Here is a 17,996-nt window from a genome sequence, read left to right on the forward strand (position 1 = left end):
CAAAAAATAAAAAGAAAAATTTTAATCTCGCAGTGCAGTACCTTGAAAAGTACATTAGTACAGTAAAACAGCTGGCATACAGGGGCTGGCATCAAGTGAAGAGGTAAGAAGAGTTACTGACTGCAGGAGAGAGAGGAGGTGGGAGATGGTAGAGCTGAAGGATCATCAGCAATAGGAGATGGAGGGCAAGCTGCAATTTCACTCATGCCTGACGTTGATGGAACACACATTCACATCCTTGAAAGTTCACACCTTGAAACTTCGTATGTAGGGGACTTACTGTAATGTGAATTTTAGTATACTTGATGTTGTCCCAGAGGTATCTTAAACTGTCCTCATTTCTTTTTCTTTTTCTTTTTCCTTTGGTGGATTACTCTACATTGACTACTTTTTATTCCAAAGTTGCATTTACCCATCTGCAGGTGGCATTATGTAGCATCCCTCTTACCTGCTTATCACACCACTGATGTCCAACCAGCCTGATGCCTATTCAGCAAGCAAGTACAAGGTGCCTTCCACTGCCAGCAAGGACATCAGCAAAATCTCCAAAACAGTAATAGTGAGGGTACATTCTCATCACCTCTTCTTACTCTGGCTTGGAGTAAGAAATCAACAAATGATGAAATAAGGGTAACTTTGGTCCTCCCCAGTCTCTCATCTAGGTGTTTTCAACCGCATAATCTACTTTCATCATCAAGGGATTTCAGAGACCTTCAAAAGTCATTCAGTCCATACTGTACAAGCCAGGCAACACTCACTGCAGAGAGAAGTACAGCAGTCTTATACTTAAAGGTCTCCATTAAACTAAAACAGCTCAGTGGACAAAAATAGTCCTGAAAGAGAGAATTATTTTGGTATCTAACTTGAACGTTATGTTTTTCTCATTAGTTTTCTCTTTTATACATACTAGCATATACATGTCAAACTCAATTTCCCAGTTCATCCCATCCCCCTCCCACTTTGTGTCAATACGTTTGTTCTCTACATCTGTCTCTATTTCTGCCTTGCAAATAGGTTCATCTGTACCATTTTTCTAGAGTCAACATATATGCATTAATATACGATATTTGTTTTTCTCTTTCTGACTTACATCACTATGTCTAACAGTCTCTAGGTCCATCCACATTTCTGCAAATGGCACAATTTCATTCGTTCTTATGGCTGTGTATATTCCATTGTATATATGTACCACATCTTCTTTATCCATTCCTCTGTTGATGGACATTTAGGTTGCTTCCATGTTCTGACTACTGTAAATAGTGCTGCAATGAACATTGTGGTGCATGTATCTTTTGGAATTATGGTTTTCCCTGGGTATACATTCAGAATTGAGATTGATGGGTCATATGGTAGTTCTATTTTTAGTTTTTTAAGGAATCTCCATACTGTTCTCCATAGTGGCTGTATCAATTTACATTCCCACCAACAGTGTAAGAGAGTTCGCTTTTCTCCACACCCTCTCCAGTATTTATTGTTTGTAGATTTTTTGATGATGGCCATTCTGACCAGTGTGAGGTGATACCTCATTGTAGTTTAGATCTGCATTTCTCTAATGATTAATGATATTGAGCAGTCTTTCATGTGCTTGTTCTAAAAATAGAACTACCATATGACCCAGCACAATCCCACTACTGGGCACACACCTTGAGAAAACCATGATTCAAAAAGAGTCATGTACCACAATGTTCACTGCAGCACTATTTACAACAGCCAGGACATGGAAGCAACCCAAGTGTCCATTGAGAGATACAGATGAATGGGTAAAGAAGATGTGGCACATATATACAATGGAATATTACTCAGCCATAAAAAAATGAAATTGAGTTATTTGTAGTGAGGTGGATGGACCTAGAGTCTGTCATACAGAGTGAAGTAAGTTAGAAAGAGAAAAACAAATATCATATGCTAACACATATGAATCTAAATTTAAAAATCTAAAAAAAAAAAGGTTATGAAGAACCTAGGGGCAGGACATGAATAAAGACATAGAGAATGGACTTGAGGACATGGGGAGGGGGAAGAGTAAGCTGAGACGAAGTGAGATAGTGGCATTGACATATATACACTATCAAATGTAAAATAGATAGGTAGTGGGAAATCCATGTTTCCATAAGTGGCAACATTTAATTCTTTTCTACAGCTGAGTAAAATTCCATTGTATATATATGCCAGGGGTCCCCAACCCCCCGGGCCGCAGACAGCTACCTGTTAGGAACCAGACTACACAGGAGGAGGTGAGTGAGGTGCACAGCGGGCAAGCGACCGAAGCTTTATCTGCTGCTTCCCATCGCTCTCCATTGCTCTCACTACCACCTGCACCATCCCCTGCCCCACAGTCTGTGGAAAACTTGTCTTTCATGAAACCAGTCCCTGGTGCCAAAAAGGTTGGGGACTGCTGATATATACCACATCTTCTTAAGCCAGTCATCTCTTGATGGGCACTTGGGTTGAGTCCATGTCTTGGCAATTGTAAATAATGCTGCTATGAACATTGAGGTGTATGTATCTTTTCAAATTAGTGTTTTCATTTTCTCTGGATATGTAACCAGGAGTGGAATTACTGGATCATACAAAAGTTCTATTTTTAGTTTTTTGAGGACCCTCCATACTGTTTCCATAGTGGCTGCACAATTTCATTCCCACCAACAATGTACAAAGATTCCCTTTTCTCCACATCCTATCCAACATTTGTTGTTTATAGACATTTGATGATAGCAATTCTGAGATGATATTTCATTGTGGTTTTGATTTGCATTTCTTTAATAATTAGCAGTGTTCAGTGTCTTTTCATGTACTTGTTAGCTATCTGTATATCTTCTATAGAAAAATGTCTATTCAGATATTCAGCCCATTTTTTCATCGGGTTGTTTGGGTTTCTTTGATATTGAGTTGTATGAGTTGTTTGTATATTTTGGCTATTAACCCCTTGTTGGCCATATTATTTGCAAATAAATTCTCCCATTCAGTAGGGTGTCTTTTCATTTTGTCAATGATTTCCTTTGCTCTGCAAAAATGTTTAAGTTTAATTAGGTCCCATTTGTTTATTTTTGTCTTTATTTCATTTGCCTTAGTAGACAGATCCAAGAAAATATTGCTATGATTTATGTCAAAAAGTTTTCTGCCTATGTACTCTTCTAGGACTTTTATGGTTCTGTTCTTACATTTAAGTCTTTAAAGCATTGTGAGTTTGTTTTTGTATATGATGTGAGGGAAGATTCTAATCTCATTGTTTTACATAAGGCTGTCCAGTTTTCCCAGTACCACTTGTTGAAGAGGCTGTCTTTTCCCCATTATATATATTTTTGCCTCCTTTGTCATAGAATAATTGACTATAGGTTCAGGGGTTTATTTCTGGGCTCTCTATTCTATTTGATTGATTTATTTTAGTTTTAGTGTTGTTTTAGTGTTGATACCTTGTTATTTTTATTACTGTAGCTTTGTAGTATGGTATGAAGTCTAGGATTGTTACACCTCCAGCTTTGTTCTTTTTTTCTCAACATTGCTTTATTTGGGGTCTTCTCTGGTTCCATATGAATTTTAGGATTACTAGTTATAGTTCTGTGAAAAAGTCATGGGTATTTTGATAAGGATTGCACTTAATCCTTAGATTGCTTTGGGGAGTATGGACATTTTAACAATATTAATTCCTCCAATTCATGAACACATTTCCATTTCTTTGTACCATCTTCACTTTCCTTCATCAACATTTTATAGTTTTCAGCATACAGATCTTTCACCTCCTTGGTTAAGTTTATTACTAGGTATTTTATTCTTTTTGATGAGACTTTTTTTTTTTTGCAGTACGTGGGCCTCTCACTGTTGTGGCCTCTCCAGTTGTGGAGCACAGGCTCCGGACGCACGGGCTCAGTGGCCATGGCTCACGGGCCTAGCCACTCCGCGGCATGTGAGATCTTCCCGGACCGGGACACGAACCCGTGTCCCCTGCATCGGCAGACGGACTCTCAACCACTGCGCCACCAGGGAAGCCCCTGATGTGACTGTAAATGGGATTTTTTTCTGCTTCCTTTTCCTGACAGTTCATTATTAGTGTATAGAAAAGCAATAGATTTATGTATATTGATCTTGTGTCCTGCAACGTTGCTGAATTAATTTATTATTTCTAATAGTTTTGGGGTGGAGACTTTAAGATTGTCTATATAAAATATAATGTCATCTGCAAATAGCAGCAGTTTAACCTCTTCCCTTCTTATTTGGATGCCTTTTACTTCTTTATCTTGTCTGATTGCTGTGGTGAGAACTTCCAAATCTATGTTAAATAGAAGTGGTTAGAGAGCATCCTTGCCTTGTTCCTGAGTTTAGTGAGAAAACTTTCAACTTTTCATCATTAAGCATTATATTGGCTGTGAGTTTGTTGTAAATGGCCTTTATTATGTTGAGATATGTTTCTCTGTACCCACTTTGATGAAATCTTTTATCATGAATGGATGTTGAATTTTGTCAGATGCTTTTTCTGTGTCTATTGAGATGATTGTGTGATTTTCATCCTTGCTTTTGTTAATGTGGTATATCACATTGATTGATTTGTGAATGTTGAACCACACTTGTATCCCTGGAATAAATCCAACTTGATCATGCTGTATGATCCTTTTTATGTATTGTTGTATTTGTTTTGCTAATATTTTGTTGGGGTTTTTTGCATCTATATTCATCAGATATTGGCCTGTAATTTTCCTTTTTTTTGTAGTGTCTTTGTCTGGTTTTGGTATCAGGGTAATGGTGGCCTCATAAAATTAATTTGGGAGTGTTCTGTCATCTTTGATTTTTTGAAAAGTTTGAGAAGGATTAGGTATTAATTCTTCTTTATATGTTTGGTAGAATTCCCCTGTTATCTGTCTGATCCTGGACTTTTGTTTTCTAAGAGTTTTTTAAATTTCAAATTCAATTCCACTTCTAGTGATCAGTCTGTTCAAATTGTCTGTTTCTTCTTGAATTGGTCTTGGCAGAACTTTATGTTTCTAGAAATTTGTCTGTCTCTTCTAGGTTGTCCAATTTGTTGGCATATAGCTGTTCATAGTATTCTCTTACAATTTTTTGTATTTCTGTGGTATCAGTTGTTGTTTCTCCTGTATGATTTTTTATTTTATTTGGGTCCTCTCTCTTTTTCTCTTGGTAAGCCTGGCTAAAGGTTTATCAATTTTTGTCTGCCTTTAAAAAAAAACTCTTGGTTTCAGAAATCTTTTCTATTGTTTTTTATCTCTATTTTATTTATTTCTGCTCTGATCTTTATAATTTCCTTCCTTCTGCTGACTTTGGGTTTTGTTTGTCCTTCTTTTTCTAATTATTTTAGGTGGTAGGTTAGGTTGTTTATTTTAGATTTTTCTTGTTTCTTGAGGGTGACCTGTATCACTATGAACTTCCCTCTTAGAACGCTCATAGATTTTGGAAAGTTGTGTTTTCATTTTCATTCATCTCAAGGTATTTTCTGATTTCTTCATTGACCCATTGATTTTTTAGTAGCATGTTGTTTAGTCTCTACATGCTTGTTCTTTTCCCATTTTTCTTTCTCTAGTTGATTTCTAGCTTCATACCATTTGGGTCACAAAAAACGCTTGATATAATTTCTATCCTCTTAAATCTGTTGAGGCCTCTTTTGTGACTAAGCATGAGATCGATCCTGAAGAAGCTTCCATGTACACTTGAAGAGAATGTATATTCTGCTGGTTTTTGATGTAAAGTCCTGTAGCTATTAATTAAGTCCAACTGATCTATTGTGTCATTTAAGACCACTGTAGCCTTACTGATTTTCTGTCTGGATGATCTGTCTGTTGATGTCAGTGGGGGTGATAAAGTCCCCTACAATTATTATATTATCATCAATTTCTCCCTTTATGTCTCTTAGTATTTGCTTTATATATTTAGGTGGACCTGTACTGGGTGTTTATATGTTAACAAGTGTAATATACTCTTCTTGTATTGATCCTATTATCATTAGATAATGCCCTTCTTTGTCTTTCATTATCGACTTTGTTTTAAAGTCTATTTTGTCTTATATGAGTATTGCTAATGCTGCTTTCTTGTCATTTCTGTTTCCATGAAATACCAACTTCATTCTGTGAGGTCATCATTACCCTGATACCAAAACCAGACAGAGACATGAAAAAAAGTAATATTACAGGCCAATACATCTGATGTTTATAGATGCAAAATTCCTCGACAACACATTAGCAAAGTGAATTCAATCATATGCTATGATCAAATGGGATTTATTCAATATTCCCAAATCAATCAACGCAGTACACCACATTAACAAAAGAAAGGATAAGAATCACATGATCGCCTCAATAGATGTAGGAAAAGTATCTGACAAAATTCAACATCCATTCATGATAAAAACTCTCAACAAAGTTGCTATAGAGGGAATGTATCTCAACATAATAAAGGCCATTTATGACAAACCTATAGATAATATCATATTCAATGGTGAAAAGCTAAAGCTTTTCCTCTAAAATCAGGAACAAGACAAGGATGCCCATTCTCACCATTTCTATTTAATGTTGCAATCAGACCAAAAAAAAAAAAAAAAAAGGAAAGAAAGAAAGAAATAAAAGGCATACAAATTGGAAGGAAAGAAGTATAACTGTCACTATTTATAGATTACATGATACTTTATATAGAAAACCCTAAAGTCTGCATCAAGACATTATTAGAACTAATAAATGAATTCAGTACAGTTGCAGGAGACAAGATTAATATACATAAATCTATTGCTTTTCTATACATTAATAATAAACTATCAGAAAAAGGAAGCAAGGAAACAATCCCATTCACAAAAAGAATGAAATACCAAAGAATAAACTTAACCAAGGAGGTGAAAGGTCTATACTCTGAAAACTATAAAATGCTGATGAAGGAAACTGGAGATAATACAAAGAAATGGAAAGATATCCCTTGTTCATGAATTGAAAGAATTAATATTGTTAAAATGTCCATACTCCTCAAAGCAATCTAAGAATTGAGGGCAATCCCTATCAAAATACCCATAACATTTTCCACAGAACTATAACAAATAATCCTAAAATTTATACGGAATTACAGAAGACCCCAAATAGCCAAAGCAATCTTGAGAAAAATGAACACAGTTAGAGGGATCATGCTCCCTGACTTTATACTATACCATAAAGCTATAGTAGTCAAAAGAGTACTGGCACAAAGAGAGACACATAGATTAATGGATCAGAATAGAAAGCTCAGAAATTAACCCATGCACCTATGGTTAATTAATCTACGACAAAGGAGGCAAAAATATACAGTGGGGAAAAGAGAGTCTCTTCCATATGTGGTGTTGGGAAAACTGGACAGCTACATGTAAAAGAATAAAATTAGAACATTTTTTCAAACTGTATAAAAAAAAAAACTCAAAATGGATTAAAGACCTGAAAATGTAAGACCAGAAACCATAAAACTCCTAGAAGAAAACATAGGCAGTACACTCTATGACATAAGTCTTAGCAATATTTTGGGGGATCTGTCTTCTCAGGCAAGGGAAACAAAAGCAAAAATAAACAAATGGGACCAAATTAAACTTAAAAACTTTTGTACAGTGAAGGAAACCATAGACAAAACAAAAAGACAACCTACTGAATGGGAGATAATATTTGCAAATGATATGTCCAATAAGGGGTTGGTATCCAAAATATACAAAAAGCTCATACAATTCTGTATCAAAGAAACAAACAACCCAATCAAGAAATGGGCAGGGCTTCCCTCGTGGCGCAGTGGTTGAGAGTCCGCCTGCCGATGCCGGGGACACGGGTTCGTGCCCCGGTTCGGGAAGATCCCACATGCCGCGGAGCGGCTGGGCCCGTGAGCCATGGCCGCTGAGCCTGCGCGTCCGGAGCCTGTGCTCCGCAACGGGAGAGGCCACAACAGTGAGAGGCCCGCGTACCGCAAAAAAAAAAAAGGTCTACAAATAATAAATGCTGGAGAGTGTGTGGAGGAAAAGGAATCCTCCGACCATGTTGGTGGAAATGTAAATTTGTACAGCCACTATGGAGAACAGTATGGAGGTTCCTTTAAAAAACTAAAAATAGAGCTACCTTATGATCCAGCAATCCCACTCCTAGGCATATATCTGGAGAAACCATAATTCAAAAGACATGCACCCCAACGTTCATTGTAGCACTATTTACAATAGCCCGGACAAGGAAGCAACCTAAATGTCCATCGACAGATGAATGGATAAAGAAGATATGGTAGGTTGCTTCCTTGCAGCCGTGAGCTTTGGAGGCCGGGAGCAGTGGAACTCGGGCGGGCTGAGATCTGTGCTGGGAAGGGCGCCGGACTTGTATCGGAGCAGCACTTAGGAGACACGGTGCAGTCGAACAGAGCCATCATGGGGACGACAGCCCTAGGGCCCATTCACTTGCTGGAGCTCTGTGACCAGAAGCTCATGGGGCTTGTCTACAACGTGGACAATAAGGACATAGTGTGGCTGGAGGAGATCGAGGAGGAGGCCGAGCGCACGTTCACCAGAGAATTCAGCAAAGAGCCCGAGCTGATGCCCAAAACACCTTCTCAGAAGAACCGACGGAAAAAGAGACGGATTTCTTATGTTCAGGATGAAAACAGAGACCCATCCGGAGAACGTTGTCCCACAGAAAGACGCGGAGCAGTCGTCAGAGCTCCCGGCACCTCCGTAACAAGGACAAGCTGGCCACAGTGGTGGGGGAGAACGGCTCCGTCCTGCGGCGGGTGACCCGTGCTGCGGCCGCAGCTGCAGCGACCTCCGCGGCAGCCGCTCCTTCGTCCACCCTTGAGTCTCCCACGGTGCTGACCAAGAAGCCCAAGGAGAGCCTGGCCCAGTGCCAGCTGGTACCCGTGGTGGAGACTGGCATCAGCGCGCGCCGGAGCGCTAAGCAGCAGCTCAGCCAGCTGCAGTCTGCCCAGGCTCCGTCCCCCACCCCGGCTCCGGCCACGGCTTCGGCCTCCCAGATCACCTTGACCTCGGAGGAGGACTCAACACCCCAGAAGCCAGAGGCCGGGAGACTGGAGTCTGTCCCCTTGAGCTCCCTGATAACTACACCCCAGGACCCCAAGAGCCAAGGGGGCGGGGCAGAAAGGTCCGCCTGCAAGCTCAGAATTGCCGCGACCTCCCCAGGCCCGCAGGACTCGCCCAGCTCTCCGGCCTCCCCGTGGCGGGAGCGGGTGCTGGCTCCCATCCTGCCGGATAACTTCTCCACGCCCACGGGCTCCCACGTGGGCCGCGGGTCGGTGCGGCGCAGCCTGATCGCCCCGTCCTCCCCGGAGCCCCAGGTCTCGCTGGCCCAGAATTACTCCCTGGTTTCCAAAGAGGAGAGAACCGTCCGAAGATCAAGCAGAAGGATTTCCAGGAAGGCCACCAAAGAGCCGGCCGCCTCCGCCCGCCTCATCTGCCACAGTTACCTGGAGAGGCTCCTGCATGTCGAGGTGCCCCAGAAAGCGAGCCCCAAGGCGGAGGAGCCCAGCAAGGAAGCTGAGCCGGAGGAGACGGCCGAGCCGGAGGCCCCCAAGAGCAATGGCAGTGCCTTGCGGCTCCGCAGTGCCACCAAGATCGCCATTAGCATGCCCGGCTCGCAGCCTGCAGCCGGCGGCCAGGGAACGCCCTCTGAAGCGCGGCAGGAGGCCGAGACTGACCAAGCAGATGGCCCCAAGGAGCCGCCTCCGAGTGTCAGGAGGAAGTGCAGCTACAAGCAGGCAGTGAGTGAGCTGGACAAGGAGCAGCAGCTGGGGGGTGAGGAGCTGCAGCCCCCCAGCAGCAAGACCCCTTCCCCGCCCTGTCCCGCTAGCAAGGTGGTGCGGCCCCTCCGGCCCCTCCTGTAGACCGTGCAGAGGAACGAGCTGCTCATGACCCCAACCTCGACCCCCAACAGCAGCATCATGAAATCCTTCATTAAAGCGCAACGCTACTCTGCGCGTGGACCCCAAGGAGGAGCTGCAGCGGCTGGAGAACCTGCGGCGTTAGGAAGAGGCCGAGCAGCTCCGAGGGCAGAAGGTGGAGGAGGACAAGCGGCGGCGGCTGGAGGAGGTGAAGCTGAAGCGTGAGGAGCGCCTCCCTAAGGCGCTGCAGGCTCGGGAACGGGTGGAAAGGATGAAGCAGGAGAAGAAGGAACAGATCGAGCGGCAGTTTGCTCAAATCGACGAGAAGACGGAGAAGGCCAAAGAGGAGCGTCTGGCCGAGGAGAAGGCCAAGAAGATGGAGGAGGTGGAGGCGCTCAAGAGGCAGCAGGAGGAGGAGGCGCGGAGGCTCAGGTGGCTGCTGCAGGAGGAGGAGGAGGAGGAGGAGGAGGAGGAGGAGGAGGAGGAGGAGGAGAGGCGCCCCCAGAAGCTGCTGTAGAAGAGGAAGGAGGAGGAGTGGGAGCGGCGGCGGGAGCGGGAGCGGCGGCGGGAGCGGGAGAGGCTCCAGGCCCAGAGGGAGCTGCAGGAGAGGGAGAATACCCTGCGGCTACAGAAGGAGCGGCTGCAGAGGGAGCTGGAGGAGAAAAAGAAGGAAGAACAGCAGCGCCTGACTGCGCAGCGGCTGCAGGAGGAGCAGGAGAAAAGCCAAGGAGGCCGCGGTGGCCAGCGGACGTGCAGTCTCCAGCTTGTACCTCGCATCAAATGACTCCACAGGGCACCCCCCACCCCAAGATCAACCCAGATAACTACGGGATGGATCTGAACGGCGATGACTCCCCGGATGACGAGGCCCATCCCCAACTGGGCCAGAGGCACCCAGCTTAGCCAGGCCATCATCCGGCAGTACTACCACCCCCGGAATCTCCTGCAGCTCTTCGGAACCATTCTCCCACTGGACCTGGAGGACATCTTCAAGAAGAGCAAGCCCCGCTACCATAAGTGCACCAGCTCTGCCGAGTGGAACTCGCCGCCCCTGCAGGGCACCAGGGTCCCTGGCAGCCTGGCCTACAGCCTGAAGAAGCGCTGAGCCAGGCCCTCGGGCCTGCTCGGCAGTCTCAGCCTTCATCTGTGTCTATACGTCTGTGTCTCTGGTGCCATCCTGCCTGGTATCCTGTCGCTGAGGGTTCGGTCAAGTGTATATAAACGTCCTCTGTGGGCTACAGGGGGACGGCGGCTCGGGCCTGCTGGGAGGCCGAGCTTGCTGGGTGTTCGGGGAAGACCCAGGCCCAGCCTTGCCTGGTCTGCTGACAGCACTCTGTAATTAGGTTGTTAGAATTCAGCTGAATTTTAGCCTTTTTCTGGGGAGCGCCCTGCCTGTAAAGGGGGCCTCATTCCAGTGGTAAGACCTGGAGTTGAGGTCGGGAGAATTGGGCTCTTGACACAGCTCTGCCACTTAAGAGAGGCCCTCAGCCCCTCCACGCTTCAGGCTCCACCCACCCTTGCTGCACGGATGGTGAAAGGACTTAAGAACGTGGACGTGCTGCTGAAGCAGGAGATCTGGGTTAGGAAGGGAACATCTCTTGAAACTCCCTCAGGACCAGTACGTGCAAGTAGTTGAGATGTTTCTCCAACAAATCCAGGCAGCTGCTAATTAGATGCTTAGTGTCCATGGAGGCTGGCCCTGCCCCATCGCTGCCAACCATGTTCTAAACGTGCCACAGCTTCATCATCTCTTACTCCAGCCCCTGGAATGGGGGCTGGTGAATTTGGGCCTATGGGCCAAATCAAGTGGCAGTCCATTTTTGTAAAGTTTCATTGGAACCCGCCCAGTAGAAATGAATGCCTGTTGTCTCCGGCTGCTCTGCTGAGGGCAGAGTTAAGTAGTTACAACAGAGGCCTTATGGTTCGCAAAACTGAGAATATTTACTATGAACCTTTACAGAAAATGTTTGCTGACCCTGCTTTAGGACAAAATCAAGGCTGAATATAAGAGAGCTTTTTAAAATGAGTAAAGAGTGAATGCACACAACAGGCTGAAATCCAGAAGATTCCACCATGCAAAGAAAATCATTTTACAGTTCATTCAAATACGGTACGAATTTAAATTTGTTCCATATGTTCTCTGATGAGAAACTGTTGTGTTGAGTCAACTGGTGAGTGTGTCTTTGCCTGAAACCACAATGTCAATGTCAAAATATTACCTCTTATAAAAACATATTTATATAGTGTGTATTTTTAGAGTGTGTTTGAGAAAAATTTGTTATTCAGCAAAAAGGTAGTTACAGGTTGCGCTGCATCTTCACTAGTACTTGATATTGTCAGTGCTTCTTATTTTAGCCATTCTAATAGACGCGTAGTGAATTCTCATCGTGGTGTTAATTTGCATTCCCCTAATAGCTGGTGATGGTGAACATCTGCTCATGTGCTTACTTGCCATCTGTGTATCTTCTCTGGCAAAGTGTTTGTTCAGCTCATTTGTTCTTTTTCTTTCTTTGTTCCTTTTTTATTGGGCCATGATTCCCTCTTTCTTCATGTGCCTTGTGATTTTTTGTTTTTTGTTTTTTTGCGGTACGCGGGCCTCTCACTGCTGTGGCCCCTCCCGTTGCGGAGCACAGGCTCCACGGCCAGGGCTCACGGGCCCAGCCACTCCGCGGCATGTGGGATCTTCCTGGACCAGGGCACGAACCCGTGTCCCCTGCATCGGCAGGCGGACTCTCAACCACTGCGCCACCAGGGAAGCCCTGGTTTTTTTTTGTTTTTTTGCCATGTCACATGGCATGTGAGATTTTAGTTCCCCAACCAGGGGACCAGGTATCAAACCCATGCCCCCTGCAGTGGCAGCACGGAGTCTTAACCAGTGGACCACCAGGGAAGTCCCTCATTTGTTCATTTTTAAATTGAGTTGTTAGTTTTCCTACTGTTGTGTTTAGAATCTCTATGTATTATGGATACAAATCTATGGTCAGATACTTACTTTGCAGTATTTTCTCCTAGTCTGCAACTTGTCTTTTCATTCACTTAACCATATTTTTCACAGAGCAAAAACTTTAATTTTGATGAAATCCAATTTATCAACTTTTTTTCCTTTTATGGATTGTGCTTTTTTTGGCTTGTCTAAGAAATCTTTGTCTAGCCCCAGTTCTCAAAGATTTTCTCCTATATTTTCTTCTAAATATTTTCTAGATTTATATGTTACATTTAGGCTTATGATCTGTTTTGAGTTAATTTTTTTTAAATGTGAGGTTTGTTTTTTGTTTTGGGGAGCAGATAGATGGATGTCCAGTTGTTCTAGAGCCATTTGTTTAAAAGAATATTCTTTTTCACTGAATTTCTTTTGTATCTTTGTCAAGAGTCAATCAGCCATATTTGTATGGGTCTATTTCCAGACTTTGTATTCTCTTTCATTGATCTATGGGTCTCTCCTTTTACCAATACCACATGGCCAAGATTACTGTAGCTTGTATTAGTCTTAAAAAGCTGGTAGTGAGGCTTCCCTGGTGGCGCAGTGGTTGAGGGTCCGCCTGCCGATGCAGGGGACACGGGTTCATTCCCCGGTCCGGGAGGATCCCACATGCCGCGGAGCGGCTGGGCCCGTGAGCCATGGCCGCTGAACCTGCGCCTCTGGAGCCTGTGCTCCGTGGCAGGAGAGGCTGCAACAGTGAGAGGCCCGTGTGCTGCAAAAAAAAAAAAAAAAATCTGGTAGTGTGATTTCTCCATCTTTATTCTTTTCAAAATTATTTTGGCTTTTCTATCAATTTTGCCTTTCTGTATACATTTTAGAATCTGCTTATCTATACAAAAACACTGCTGGGATTTTGATTGAAATTACATTAAATCTATATAAGTTTGGGGAGAATTCACATGTTTATGGTAGTGAGTCTACTAATCCATGAACATGATATATCTCTTCACTTATTTACATCTTTGGTTTCTTTTATCAGCATTCTGTAGTTTCAGCATGCAGATCCTATATAAGTTTTGTTAGATTTATAGCTAAGTATTTATTTTCTTGGAGCTGTTATAAATGGTATTGTCCTTCTAGAAAAAAAAAGAGAGAAGATATGGTATATATATACAATGGAATATTACTCAGCCATAAAAAGAATCAAATAATGCCATTTGCAGCAACGTGGATGGACCTAGAGATTATCACACTAAGCGAAGTAAGCCAGAGAAACATGTGATATTGTTTATATGTGGAATCAAATAAATGAACTTATGTACAAAACAGAAATAGACTCACAGACACAGAAAACAAAGTTATGGTTACCAAAGGGGAAAGGGAGAGAAGAATAAATTAGGAGGTTGGGATTAACACATATACACTACTATATGTAAAATAGATAACCAACAAGGACCTACTGTATAGCACAAGGAACTATACTCAATATTTTGTAATAACCTATAAGGGAAAAGAATCTGAAAAATAATATATATGTATATAGATATATGTGTATATATAACTGAATCACTTTGCTGTACACCTGAAACTAACACGACATTGTAAATCAACTATACTTCAAATTTTTTTAATTAAAAAAAGGAATCTGAGGGATCAAAGTGAAAAAAAAGTGGGCAGAATACCTGAATAGACATTTTTCCAAAGAAGACATACAGATGGCCAACAGGCACACGAAAAGATGCTCAACATACTATCAGGGAATAGCAAATCGAAAGCACAATGAGATGTCACTTAATACCTGTCAGAGCAGCTATCATCAAAAGACCAAAAAATAGCAAGTGTTGGCAGGATGTGGAGAAAAGAGAACCCTCATACACTGTTGACAGTTATGTAAATTAACACAGCCACTACGGAAAACAGTGTGGAGGTTCCTCAAAAAACTAAAAATCCAGCTATTCCATCATGGGTATATATCTGAAGAAAACAAAAGCCATAATTCAAAAAGATACATGCACTCCAATGTTCATAGCAGCATTATTTACAATTGCCAAGATTTGGAAGCAACCTAAGTGTCCATCAATGGTTGAATGAATAAAGAAGATGTGATATATATATCTAGTTATATATCTAGGTATATAATATACACACACATGCATAATTATATATCTAGTTATACATATAATTATATACCTAGTTATAGACAAAGGTATAGATAGATATAAAATGGAATAATACTCAGCCATAAAAAGAATGACATTTTGCCATTTGTAGCAACTTGGATGGATCTGGAGACTTTTATGCTGAGTGAAATAAGTCAGAGAAAGACGAATAGTACATGTTTTCACGTATCTGTGGAATCTAAAAACAAACGAATGTAATAAAACAGAAACAGACTCACACATACAGAGAATAAACTAGTGGTTACCAGTAGGAAAAGGGGTAGAGGGAGAGGCAATATGGGGTAGGGGATTAAGAGGTACAAAATACAAGGTATAAAATAAATAAGATACAATATAATATGTTGCACGGAGACTATAGCCAATATTTTATAACAACTTCAAATGGAGTATAATCTACATAAATATCAAATAACTATGTTGTACACCTAAAACTGGCATAATACTGTAAATCAACTATACTTCAATTTAAAAAAAAAGTATTCCCTGTCTATGTGACTTTGCTGAACATCGGAGTAGACCAGGAAGGAGGGTGTTTTGAAAAACAAGAATGGGGGTCGGAGACCTGTCTAGGTGGAGCTTGTCTATTTCCACAGGTTTGTAGCTCAAAGAACTCTGTGTGGCCTGGGGCAGGGCAGTCGTCTGGTACCCACTGAAGACTGGGTCCGACATTGTGAGCAGTGGCAGAGGTCAGGTATTTAAGAAGGCTTCCCACCTGCTAGTGGAGGTAAGATGAGAGCAGGTCCAAGACAACAAGGTAATTCAGTGTGAGCTCACTGCCATGGCTATTTGGAACTCCCGAAGCAACAGGCAGAATGCTACTTCCAGGGAAAGTGCGACTTCCTGTGGGGAGGGAGGGAGGGAAGGATAGAAAGGGAGAGAAGGAGAATATTCTTTTTATAAATCTTGTAGAGGCCTTGCTGTATAAATGTGAATACGTGAATTTGCTAATCTTCAGTAAGGCAGAAATTGGTAGAAAAAAGAACAAATGTGAAGTGAGTTTACACCAGAGGCCCTAGAAGGTGGGAAGTATAAAGAAGACAAGATGTGGTTGGAGAAAAGGGGATAGGGAGGATGAATCAAAGGAAGGGGGAAAAAAGAATCTAGGAAAAAACAGTTCAGTTTGGGGAGAGGGGTGTTGGAACCACATGTGTGTGCCGTGTAACCGGATGTAGAACTGCCAGGGTGTGGATTGGGGTTGGATGTCCATCTCTTTCGGACAATAAAAGGGAGCAATAGAACGAGGAATGGTAGGTCAGACTAGCTGTTTCAGGTGAGGCCTCGCCCAAGACTTTGATGAAATCCCCAGGTAGGTGGCCATGGGTCTCAGGTCTACAGTTTCAGAAACTCAGGTTTCTTGATTTATTCATAAATCTGAGGAATCAATGCAACCAAAGTCCCCAAGAGACTATGTAAATGAAAATTCCACTCCCTGACAATTCACACTACTGTCAGCAGAGGGCGCCCCTGCCCAATGAAGACCAAATCCAAATGAAAAACTTGTTTCAAGGCAGTTAATCTGGGCAGTAGGGTTATGGATGAACTTTGTTTTCTTTTTCTTTTTCTACATCTTACAAGAGTTATACAATGCAAATATACACGACTTATAATATCACCAAAATTATGTGAAAATAAGATTTATTCTGCAACTTTCTGTCAAATGGTATATAGAAAGTTATATATATTTGCCATATTACAAAATATTAATTGTCATATCATCTCAATGGAAGGGATATGAGTCTTCTTGGTACTAGTCTTTCAACTTCTCTATGGGCTTGAAAATTTTCATAATAAAAACTTGGGGAATATTTTGAATATAAATTTGAAAAAAAAAAAAGCTTGGGGAGGAAATAAAAGATATTCACATCTATTAATTCAAGGACCACTTCTACCTAAAAAATAGAGCCAGTCTCCTAGATAGCAATATCCTCACCCCTAGGGATTGGTGAGTAAATGTTAAAAAATTCTTATTCTCAAAATATTTGTTTAAACATTCCCTTCTGGTTACATAAAATCTTACATTTCAGTGACAGAACATAGTACCTAAGACCACCAGGTACCACTGTCCCTTAACAAACTACCCCAAAACTTGGCATCATAAAACAACTGTTTTATTTTACTCCCTATTTGTGGGTCATAAATTCAGGAAGTGTTTGGCTGGGCAGTTGTCACTTGGGGTGTCCCATGCAGTTTCAGGTAGGTGTCAGCAGAGCAGCAGACGTCCCAGGACCCCACCCCCCCCCCACCCCCGGGCTGGATATGCAATGTGGGTGACTCACAGGGCTGTAGCCTCTCCAGCAATGCAGTCTCAGGGTCATTGGACTTCTAACAAGCCAGCTCCACACAGCTCAAGGCTCAGCCAGCAAACGAGGCAGAACCCAGCTCCCATTTCATGACCTGGGGCCTCACTCCTGCCCACTGCATGGTTTCATGTAGGCCAAGGTGGCTAGTACCACCACGGTAAGAGAAGTTTTAGCTGAACACACGGCTGCCTCTCCATTTCCCTGTCTCCCCTGCACCTGGGGGGACTAGACCAAGTTCTGGTGACTGGGAGATGAGGGAAGGAGATATGCACAAATTCTAGGTTTCATTCTAAAAAGAAAGAGGCTTGCCCTCCCCTTCTCTTTCCTTCCTATCTGACTGGAGCCAGGGCACCATCTTTGACTGGGTGCTGGGAACCATGTGTTGAAGATGGTAGGACAAAGAAACAGAAGACTGAGTTCTTGGTGGGTGTGAATCTGCTGTAGCAGCCTCAAAATACTACCCACCTGGACTTCTGAGTGAATGAGAAATAAAACATCTTATTTAGGCCACCATCGTGTTGCGTTTCTGTGCTTTGGCTACCAGACTCGATACCCTATAAGGTAAAAGCCTGCTGCTTTTAATACAAGTGCATCTCCTGGAAGGGACACACAGATCCCTGTGAAACGGAGCAGGACCCCCGTGGGGCCTTTCTGGGGACAGATCGCCACCCCCACCTGCACTCTTGTTGTGAAAAAGCTTTCGTTTTCTAGGCCTTCCCTGAGTTCCAAAGAGCAGATTTAATCAGAGAAGTGAGAAAATGCAGAAGCACTGGAAAACAG

The 17,996-nt window shown here is 42.7% G+C and overlaps 1 pseudogene; it reads left to right on the forward strand.

The window, feature by feature from the left end:
• The first annotated feature begins 8,353 nt into the window (after positions 1-8,353).
• On the forward strand, positions 8,354-11,887 carry LOC116751590 (annotated as a pseudogene).
• The last annotated feature ends 6,109 nt before the right edge of the window (positions 11,888-17,996 follow it).

Source organism: Phocoena sinus, chromosome 3 (assembly GCF_008692025.1).
Source record: "Phocoena sinus isolate mPhoSin1 chromosome 3, mPhoSin1.pri, whole genome shotgun sequence".
NCBI classification, from domain to species: Eukaryota; Metazoa; Chordata; class Mammalia; order Artiodactyla; family Phocoenidae; genus Phocoena; species Phocoena sinus.